The sequence below is a fragment of the Natator depressus genome, chromosome 1, assembly GCF_965152275.1.
Source record: "Natator depressus isolate rNatDep1 chromosome 1, rNatDep2.hap1, whole genome shotgun sequence".
Lineage (NCBI taxonomy): Eukaryota > Metazoa > Chordata > Testudines > Cheloniidae > Natator > Natator depressus.
This window is the reverse complement of record NC_134234.1, coordinates 165,444,960-165,455,312: the sequence shown is the minus strand read 5'-3', so window position 1 is coordinate 165,455,312 and position 10,353 is coordinate 165,444,960. Positions and strand designations below refer to the sequence as shown.

General features: G+C 44.3%; 1 pseudogene; it reads right to left on the bottom strand.

Annotated features, from left to right (window-relative positions):
• Positions 1–526: 526 nt before the first annotated feature.
• On the bottom strand, positions 527–6,791 carry LOC141982895 (myb/SANT-like DNA-binding domain-containing protein 7; annotated as a pseudogene).
• Positions 6,792–10,353: the final 3,562 nt, after the last annotated feature.

Here is a 10,353-nt window from a genome sequence, read left to right as displayed (position 1 = left end):
AACATGTCTAAGTGGATTTTCAAAGATCTTTTATCTGTTTATATTGCTATCTCTGATAAAAGTTTGGGGCTTCCAGGAGCATAAAACAAGATGTAAATGTTACCTCAGTGTTTTTCTCCTCCCCCATCCCCCAATTATTTCCACTGATTTAAAGTGAGCTTGTTGTAACCTGCTAAAGCTTCAGGCCAAATGCTATAGATGCCTTGCAGGTCAGGGGCTATTACTGTCAGACACTTCTTCTCCAGGAGCATCTCCCAAAATCATTCTAGTTATTTTATCAATTTATTATACTCATGTAGCTTTTCATCTCTTTCCACTTTTCTTTAGTTCCCAATGAAGCTGAGATCAGTCTCAACCCCTAGTAGACTTCTATATGCACGAACTACTGAATAGTTGCTACACAAAAGGGAAACCTCCACACAAGGGACCAGGACTGAGATAGATCAGCTGTGTCGTATAGCGAAGGTTGCACAGGCAACCTTAATTCTGGCATTTCCTAGCTTTTGAGTGCTTAACTTTGCAACCTTCATGTTCCTTTAACATATAAGTAACATATATGCATATGTAAAGCTGGAAAGAAATACAAATATTGTTTGTGTAATGCTTTAAAAATGTAAAGGGTTATATAAATTCTAAATATATTTATTATGACTTCAGAGTCACCAACGGTTCTTAGGTATTTTCACCAAAATCTTTATTTACAACCTAATTTTTCTGCCAGACATTTGAACAGTTCTATCAAGAGAAAGGTGAAAACTCCTGTGACATTGTCTGATTAAAATATAACCATGCAAATCATTATTGCTGCCACTGTTATATAATTGCAACGAATCTTAAACAAAATATAACTCATGGCCAGAAAGGGTTAAACAGCTGGCGGGCTAACTAACCCAAAACCGACCTTTAAAGACACTAGGAATGGTAATTAGGGCCATTCATGGTAAATAGGCTTAAACTTTGAAATGCAAACCTATGTTGTTAGAATTAGAGGTAATACTAATTGTGTGTATCTTAGATTAATCCATGTAAATAGAAAGTTCCTGTCTGCCACCATAGCTACTAATTCAGAGATCAAAAGGGAATATTAACATTTAGATTAATCTTGGGTGAAATAATGTCATTGTCTGTATTTCTCTTTGAAGTTTGTGATAGACTGCCTAATGGATAAATTGCCCTATGCTAATCTGTGTAACTAATTACTGGTGGTGTTTAGAAAACAGAAGTTTACATCAAAAGCCTATTGTTTACCCAGGACTGTAGGGTCAAGTGAATGCTAGAACACTGTATGAAAATACCCCTGGGTCCTGATCCTGTTTATCTCAGATCTTCTTGATGCCTCATCAGGGGAAGCTTAAGCCACCAGATTGGTATCCCAGTGCTGACTGGTCCACCCTGAATAAGATATTCGACTTTGGACTATAACCTATGAACTATTTCTGAAAGAACTCTTTGCAGCTACAAAGCTCACCATCTCTGCTCAGACAGACATACAGACAGAGACAAACACCTACAAGATCTCTATCAAGCATTCTTACAACTACAATACCCACCTGCAGAAGTGAAGAAACAGATTGATAGAGCCAGAAGAGTTCCCAGAAGTCATCTACTACAGGACAGGCCTAACAAAGAAAATAACAGGACGCCACTAGCCGTCACCTTCAGCCCCCAACTAAAACCCCTCCAACGCATTATCAAGGATCTACAACCTATCCTGAAGGATGACCCAACACTCTCACAAATTTTGGGAGACAGGCCAGTCCTTGCCTACAGACAGCCCCCGAACCTGAAGCGAATACTCACCAGCAACCACATACCACACAACAGAACCACTAACCCAGGAACCTATCCTTGCAACAAAGCCCGTTGCCAACTGTGCCCACATATCTATTCAGGGGACACCATCACAGGGCCTAATCACATCAGCCACACTATCAGAGGCTCGTTCACCTGCACATCTACCAATGTGATATATGCCATCATGTGCCAGCAATGCCCCTCTGCCATGTACATTGGTCAAACTGGACAGTCTCTACGTAAAAGAATAAATGGACACAAATCAGACGTCAAGAATTATAACATTCATAAACCAGTCGGAGAACACTTCAATCTCTCTGGTCATGCGATTACAGACATGAAAGTTGCGATATTACAACAGAAAAACTTCAAATCCAGACTCCAGCGAGAAACTGCTGAATTGGAATTCATTTGCAAATTGGATACAATTAACTTAGGCTTGAATAGAGACTGGGAGTGGCTAAGTCATTATGCAAGGTAACCTATTTCCCCTTGTTTTCCTAACCCCCCCCCCCAGATGTTCTTGTTAAACCCTGGATTTGTGCTGGAAATGGCCCACCTTGATTATCATACACATTGTAAGGAGAGTGATCACTTTAGATAAGCTATTACCAACAGGACAGTGGGTTTGTTTGAGGGGGGGGGGAAGAAAACCTGGATTTGTGCTGGAAATGGCCCACCTTGATTATCATACACATTGTAAGGACAGTGATCACTTTACATAAGCTATTACCAGCAGGAGAGTGGGGTGGGGGGAGAGAAAACCTTTTGTAGTGATAAACACCCATTTTTTCATGGTTTGTGTGTATAAAAACAAACATCTTCTGTATTTTCCACAGTATGCATCCGATGAAGTAAGCTGTAGCTCACAAAAGCTTATGCTCAAATAAATTGGTTAGTCTCTAAGGTGCCACAAGTACTCCTTTTCTTTTTGCGAATACAGACTAACACGGCTGTTACTCTGAAACCTGTCATCTCTGCTATGTATCTGAACCTCAAGAATTAAACTAATGTCTGTATGTATATTGATCTTTTAACCATACTCTCTCTCTTTTCTTTTTTAGTAAACTTTAGTTTAGTTAATAAGAATTGGCTGTATCTGTGTCTTTGGGTAAAATCTGGAATTAACCTGGGAGGTAATGTGTCAGACCCTTTGGGATTGGTAGAAACTTTTCTTTTACATGATGAAATAAGATTTTCAGAAATCTTTATCATATTTGACTTGGGTACCTGGATGGAGGCCTGAGGCTGGGTACTTTAAGGGAACTGTGTTATTGACTTCTGAATAACCAGCGAGGTAATTAAGAAGATGTTTTATGCTGGTAAATCTAAGGGTATGTCTTCACTACGAAATTAGGTCGATTTTATACAGTCGATTGTGTATGTCCCCACTAAGCGCACTAAGTCAGCGGAGTGTGTCCTCAATACCGTGGCTAGCATCGACTTATGGAGCAGTGCACTGTGGGTAGCTATCCCACAGTTCCCGCAGTCTCCGCTGCCCATTGGAATTCTGGGTTAAGCTCCCAATGCCTGATGGGGCAAAAACATTGTTGAGGGTGGTTTTGGTCATGTCGTCAGTCGCCCCGCCCTCTGTGAAAGCAACGGCAGACAATCGTTTCACCCCTTTTTTTCCTGGGTTACCCATGCAGACGCCATACCACAGCAAGCATGGAGCCCGCTCAGCTCACAGCTGCTGTTGTGAGCATTGTAAACACCTCGCACATTATCCTAGAGTATGTGCGGAACTGGGCTAAGAGACGCCAGCATGAGGGTGATTGTGATGAGGACATGGACACAGACATTCCTGAAAGCATGGGCTGTAGCGATTGGGACATCATGGCAGCAGTGGGGCTGGTTGATACAGTGGAACGCCGATTCTGGGCCTGGCAAACAAGCACAGACTGGTGGGACCGCATAGTGTTGCAGGTATGGGATGATTCCCAGTGGCTGCAAAACTTTCGCATGCGTAAGGCCACTTTCCTTGAACTTTGTGAGTTGCTTTCCCCCGCCCTGAAGCGCAGGAATACCAAGATGAGAGCTGCCCTGACAGTCGAGAAGCGAGTGGCGATAGCCCTGTGGAAGCTTGCAATGCCTGACTGCTACCTGTCAGTCAGGAATCAATTTGGAGTGGGCAAGTCTACTGTGGGGACTGCTGTGATCCAAGTAGCCAGTGCAATCACTGACGTTCTGCTATCAAGGGTAGTGACTCTGGGAAATGTGCAGGTCATACTGGATGGCTTTGCTGCAATGGGGTTCACTAACTGTGGTGGGGCGATAGACAGAACACATATCCCTATTTTGGCACCAGACTACCTTGCCAACCAGTACGTAAACTGCAAGGGGTACTTCTCACTGGTGCTGCAAGCACCGGTGGATCACAAGGGACGTTTCACCGACATCAACGTGGGATGGCCAGGAAAGGTGCATGATTCTCACATCTTTAGGAACTCCGGGCTCTTCGAGCAGTTGCAAGAAGGGACTGACTTCCCAGACCAGAAAATTACCATTGGGGATGTTGAAATGCCAATAGGTATCCTTGGGGACCCAGCCTACCCCTTGCTTCCATGACTCATGAAGCCGTACACAGGCAGCCTGGACAGTAGTAAGGAGTAGTTCAACTATAGGCTGAGCAAGTGCAGAATGGTGGTAGAATGTGCCTTTGGATGTTTAAAAGCTCACTGGCGCTGTTTGCTGACTAGGTTAGATCTCAGCGCAACCAATATTCCCATTGTTATTGCTGCTTGCTATGCGCTCCATAACATCTGTGAGAGTAAGGGAGAAATGTTTTATGGCGGTGTGGGAGGTTGAGGCAAATCACCTGGTGGCTAATTTTGAGCAGCCAGACACCAGGGTGATTAGAAGAGCACAGCTAGGCTGCGCATCAGAGAGGCTTTGAAAACCAGTTTCATGACTGGCCAGGCTACGGTGTGACAGTTGTGTATGTTTCTCTTTGCTGCAAACCCGCCCGCTTTGTTGATTTTAATTCCCTGTAAGCCAACCACCCTCCCACATTCGATCACAGCTGGCAAAGGAAATAAAGTAACCATTGTTTTGAAACCATGCATTCTTTCTTTATTAATTAAAAAAAAAGTGAGATAACTGATAAGGTAGCCCATGTGGGGTAGGGTGCGGGAGGAGGGAAGGACAAGGTCACATTGCTTATTGCAGCCACACTACAAATCAAAATTGTTTGAATGACAGCCTTCTGTTGCTTGGCCCATCCTGGAGTGGAGTGGCTGGGTGCCCGGAGCCTCCCCCCGCATTCTTGAGTGTCTGGGTGAGGAGGATATGGAACTTGGGGAGGAGGGCAGGCGGTTATACAATGGATGCAGTGGGGGTCTGTGCTCTTGTTGGCTTTCCTGCAGCTCCAACAGATGCTTCATCATGTCTGTTTGCTCCCCCATTAGCCTTAGCATCGCCTCCTGCCTCTGCTCTTCGCACTCACTTAATGCTTTCCTGGCCTCTGCCACTGAATGCCTCCATGAATTAATCTGGGCCCTATCAGTGAGGGGGGTGTGCATAAGCTCGGAAGCCATGTCATTGCGAGTGTGGTTTTTCGCCTTCTAATCTGTGATAACCTCAGGGATGGAGATGAAAGGAGGAGCATAGAAACATTTGCACCTCGGGGGAGATAAAGAGGGAGAGTAAAATTTAAGATGATACATTTCTGAGAACAAAAAGGAGACTCTTTCACAGTGAATCAAGCAATTCACAGCAGACAGCACATGTGCTTTAGGTACAAGGTCGCATTATGGCTTTTATATTGAGCACCTGCCTGTATGGTGACACATCACAAACAGCTGGGCAACAGAATTCGATTTCCAGGCAGCCATGGTAAGCCTTTTGCTACATGGGGTTGGCTTCTTCCACCTTCATAACATGTGGGAATGGTTTCAAACTGTAGTGCCATCCTTTCCCATAGGAAGCAATGCCGGTTGGGTTTCACATTTAAAAGGAGTGTCTGTGGTTTTTGGGTGGATATGCAGCACACACCTCCCCACACCCCACCGCGTGGCTATTCTCAGCATGAACAGGGTCCTTTTACTGTTCCCTTACAAACATTCCCCTATTTCAACCAAGTGACCATGAATGATATCACTTTCCTGAGGCTGACACAGAAAGATAAAGACCGAATGTTGCTTGAATGTGACCAGGACCATTCGCTGACATGCTTTGTGCTGTAATGATTCCAGACTACTTGCTACTGGCTTGGCATGGTAAAGTGTCCTACCATGGTGGACAAAATAAGCCTTCTACAAAGGCTTTCAGAGTACCTCCAGGAGAGCTTCATGGAAATGTCCCTGGAGGATTCCCGCTCCATCCCCAGCCACATTAACAGACTTTTCCAGTAGCTGTACTGGTCGCGAATGCATCCCAATTCTTCAGGGCAAATCAAACATTAAACACTATTGCTTTTAAACCCTGTACTGTAGTTACAAATGTGCACTCACCAGAGCTGCTTTCTCTGGCTTCAGGGTCGGGGATCCCGCCTTCGGAGGATATTGAGTCCAGGGTGATGAAAAGGTCCTGGCTGCCGGGGAGAATGGATTCACCACTTGCTTGCTGCGTGTTCTCCTCCTCCTCCTCCTCCTCTTCTTCCTCATCCATAAAATCCTTCTCCCTGTTGTGTGAGACCCCCCCCCCCCTTTGCAGGTGTCCACAGACAGTGGTGGGGTAGTGATAGGGTCCCCCCCTAGAATGCCATGCAGCTGATCATAGAAGCGGCATGTAAGGGGCTCTGACCCGAAGCGACCATTTGCCTTCTTTATCTTTTGGTAGGCTTGCCTGAGCTCCTTAACTTTCAAGCAGCACTGCTGTGTGTCCATGTTGTAGCCTCTCTCCACCATGCCCTGTGCGATTTTGGCATATATATTAGCATTTCTTCTTTTTGATTGGAGTTCGGCCTGCACAGATTCTTCTCCCCATACAGCAATTCGATCCAGTGTCTCCCTTTCGGTCCATGCTGCAGCTTGTTTCTGATTCTGGGGGGACTGCATGGTCACCTGTGCTGCTGAGCTCGCCATGCTGACCAAACAGGAAATGAAATTCAAAATTTCCCGGGGCTTTTCCTGTGTACGTGGCTAGTGCATCAGAGGTCAAAGTGCTGTCCAGACCAGTCACATTGGAGCACTCTGGGATAGCTCCCAGAGGCCAATACCATCGAATTGTGTCTGCACTACCCCAAATTCGACCCAGCAAGGTCAATTTTAGTGCTACTCCCCTCGCCGGGGAGGAGTACAAAAGTCGATTTTAAGAGCCCTTTAGGTCAACCGAACGGGGTTGGTTGTGTAGACGCATTCATTTTAAAATCGACCTAACGTGGCTAAATTCAACCTAACCCCATAGTGTAGATCACGGCTAAGTATTGAATTATCCACCAGTTTTGGGGTTTGTCTGCCCCATTCTTTGAAGTTCCCCCTAATTGAGTGACTTCAGCTGGCCCACACTGGGACCCCAGTCACAACTCCTTTCACATATAGGGTGTGTACATTAAAATGTGCTATTTATTTAATAAGAACAGGCATTTATTAGTTATTAAAGTCTATCCTGGCTTTTGAAAATAAGATGACTTCAAATACACACGAAAAAGGTGTATGTGATTTGCTGTTTTCAAGGCTGTTTTCAAAACATTAAAAAATGATAAACCTATTTTATATGCCAGTGTTAACTAATCTAATTTCTAAAGGGAGTTTGACCACCCAGAGAGCAAAGATCAATCTTTGTGGAAAGAGTTGATATCATTTGTCAAATTTGTTATAATATATTAATAATATAGTTACATTCCTAAACCTGGAAAGCATCCAGCCTGTTTGTGGTGATCCGAAGGGTAGAGAAAGCCCTGTTCCAGGCATAGGGGGTACAGGACCAAGTTCCAGTTATCGAGGGGAGAGGAGAAGGGGTCTGACAGAGGTGCGTCTCTCTCCCCGTCTCACTCCACCACCAACTCTCTGTCAGACTTATCAGTCCAGGATACTGTCTGTGGATGATGTGGTCTACTCTGTGTTTCCATAGCTGTTTGTGAGCACTCTGGCCCCTCCATCCCATTGGCATAATCACTCCAGCATCCTAGATGGACTTGTTCAACTGAGGATAATGAGTTGTGCAGTATTTATCATGGTTGGCACCTATACTGCTCTCTCCTGCACCTCATTGAACAAAGTGAAGGATGAGTCCCAGCTCAGGAGAGGTTGTATACTGATTGCTGTGTTGCCGAAAGACTGCTAAATGTGTGCCCTAGATTGGCATAGCTTAAAATTTACCCCTAAATTTGTCAAGCTTTTTGAAATTCTTCAAAATAATGAAAGTTGATATATAAATGTAGAATATTAAGAGCAGGATATTATATGTGACATTGCTAAGGAATCTAGTCTATGTATGTGTTTTGCAACAAGTGCCCATGCACGTATAAATCTCATTTGAACACAAGAAAGAAAGGGACTGAAATTGCCTAGAAGCAGCTATTTTTACTCAGTTTATTTCTAATATCTGTGTCTAAATGACATCAGATGCCTCCTTCCTTTTATGAAGCAGCTGTGAAAGGTGTCATGTCAGGGATGGTTACATAAAATCTTGTTGAATGCCTTTGGGAATACCAGAAGCTATAAAAACAAACAAATGCCTTTGAGTTAAAGGCCATGAATGTTCAATGAACACACTTGTCATTTTCTTCCACCTCTTTTATGGTAGGGAGCAAATCTTTCAAAAGGAAGACAAGGGTTTTCATGGATGAGCACAGCATCAGGCGGGAGACTAGAACTATGATTCAATTCAGATATTGAAGAATATATAAGGTGACACTGAAATTAGTACTTGTATTGTAAATGCTCCTCTTTTGCCTGAGGTCCTTTAAACTTCCTAAAGTGAAACTCTTTGATTACAACAAAATTAAGCTCAAAAGGAATTTTCTTATCAAAATTATTGCTGTAGTTATTCATTCAAAGGGCTTTTTGCTTGCTGAAAATCCACAAGGGTGGTGGAATGTTTCTCTGATGTTTTATTCTTTCCCTCATCTCCAAACTCTGTTCCCATTGAAGTCAACAGGAGTTTTAGCAGGATCTTCAATGGAAGCAGAGTTAGGACAAAGCTGCATGCTTTTAAAAAATCCATCCTGAACCTATTAAAGTTCAGCAAAATAACATAAGAACAAGCAAGAGGGGGACTGTAATGCAGATGCTTATGTTTCCCTCATGACTGTGATGTCTTAATGGCTTTGGCACTACAGAGGAATATGCACTCTGTTCTTTTGCATGCTGGGCAGACAGATGTGCATGGAAACTGAAGTGTCCAATGTCCATAAATTAGAAAACAGAATTAGCCTGTCAGGGAAAGAGTGTTATTAATAAATGAAATGGATAATTACATCTTTCACCCAAGACCTCAGTGCACTTTACAAACACAAAGTAAGGCTCACAGTAACCTTGTGAGGTACATAATCAATTACTGTGCCCATTTTATAGAAGGGTAAAGAAAATTGGAACAGAGAGGATAAAAGATCGTTTATCCTCTCTGATCCAATTTTCAGAGAGGATAAGCAATCTTTTATCCTCTCTGTAAATCAGTGGCAGAACTGGGAATATAATTAGGAAAACCTGACTGTTGGTTCATCCTGGTCTAACCAACAAGACAACCAACATTTCTCTTGAAATATCGTGGCACTGTATAAAGCAAATTGCCCAGCAATCTGAGCTGGACAGAATCATCTGTTTTCACATATGGTACAAAACCTGCTCTTTGAGAGTTTCAGGGATGTGGTTAGAATGTTGTCATTCTCCCAGATTTGTGTGGTGTTTTAGACATTTCCCAGAAAATATATGTTGTGAGAGGTGCTATGTATAACAGGAAGTAAAAGAATGAATAATTACGTAAAAGTGAAACTCCATCCTGAAACAAATGGCAGATGTTGACACACTCCTCTTCTTTTATCCCAAAAGGAAATAAATAGTCTAGCTTCCCCCCCACACACACACACACATACACACACACTTTCTTTACCCCAGTTGCTCTCAAAAGCCAGCTGCACATCCTGCACTCACAGCTTTTTTGTTGTCTTTTCTACAGTCAGATTGCAACTACTTTTTTTTTGTCTTTAGCCCTTTTCAAACCATTCTCTAGAGCAGGGGTGGGCAAACTTTTTGGCCCGAGGGCCACATCGGGGTTGCAAAACTGTATGGAGGGCCGGGTAGGGAAAGCTGTGCTGCCCCAAACAGCCTGGCCCCGCCCCCTATCCAACCCCTCCCATTTCTCACCCCCGCCTATCCCCCTCAGAACCCCCGCCCCATCCAACCCCCCTGCTCTGCTTGTCCCCTGACTGCCCCCTCCCGGGACCCCCGCCCCATCCAACCCCCCTGCTCCTTGTCCCCTGACGCCCCCTCCCGGGAGCCCCACCCCATCCAACTCCCCTTGCTCTGCTTGTCCCCTGACTGCCCCGATCCCTATCCACACCCCTGCCCCCTGACAGGCTCCCCAGGACTCCCACACCTTTCCAACCCTCCCCCCCATTCCCTGTTCCCTGACTGCCCCCCAAAACCTCTGCCCCATCAAACCACCCCCTGATAGGCT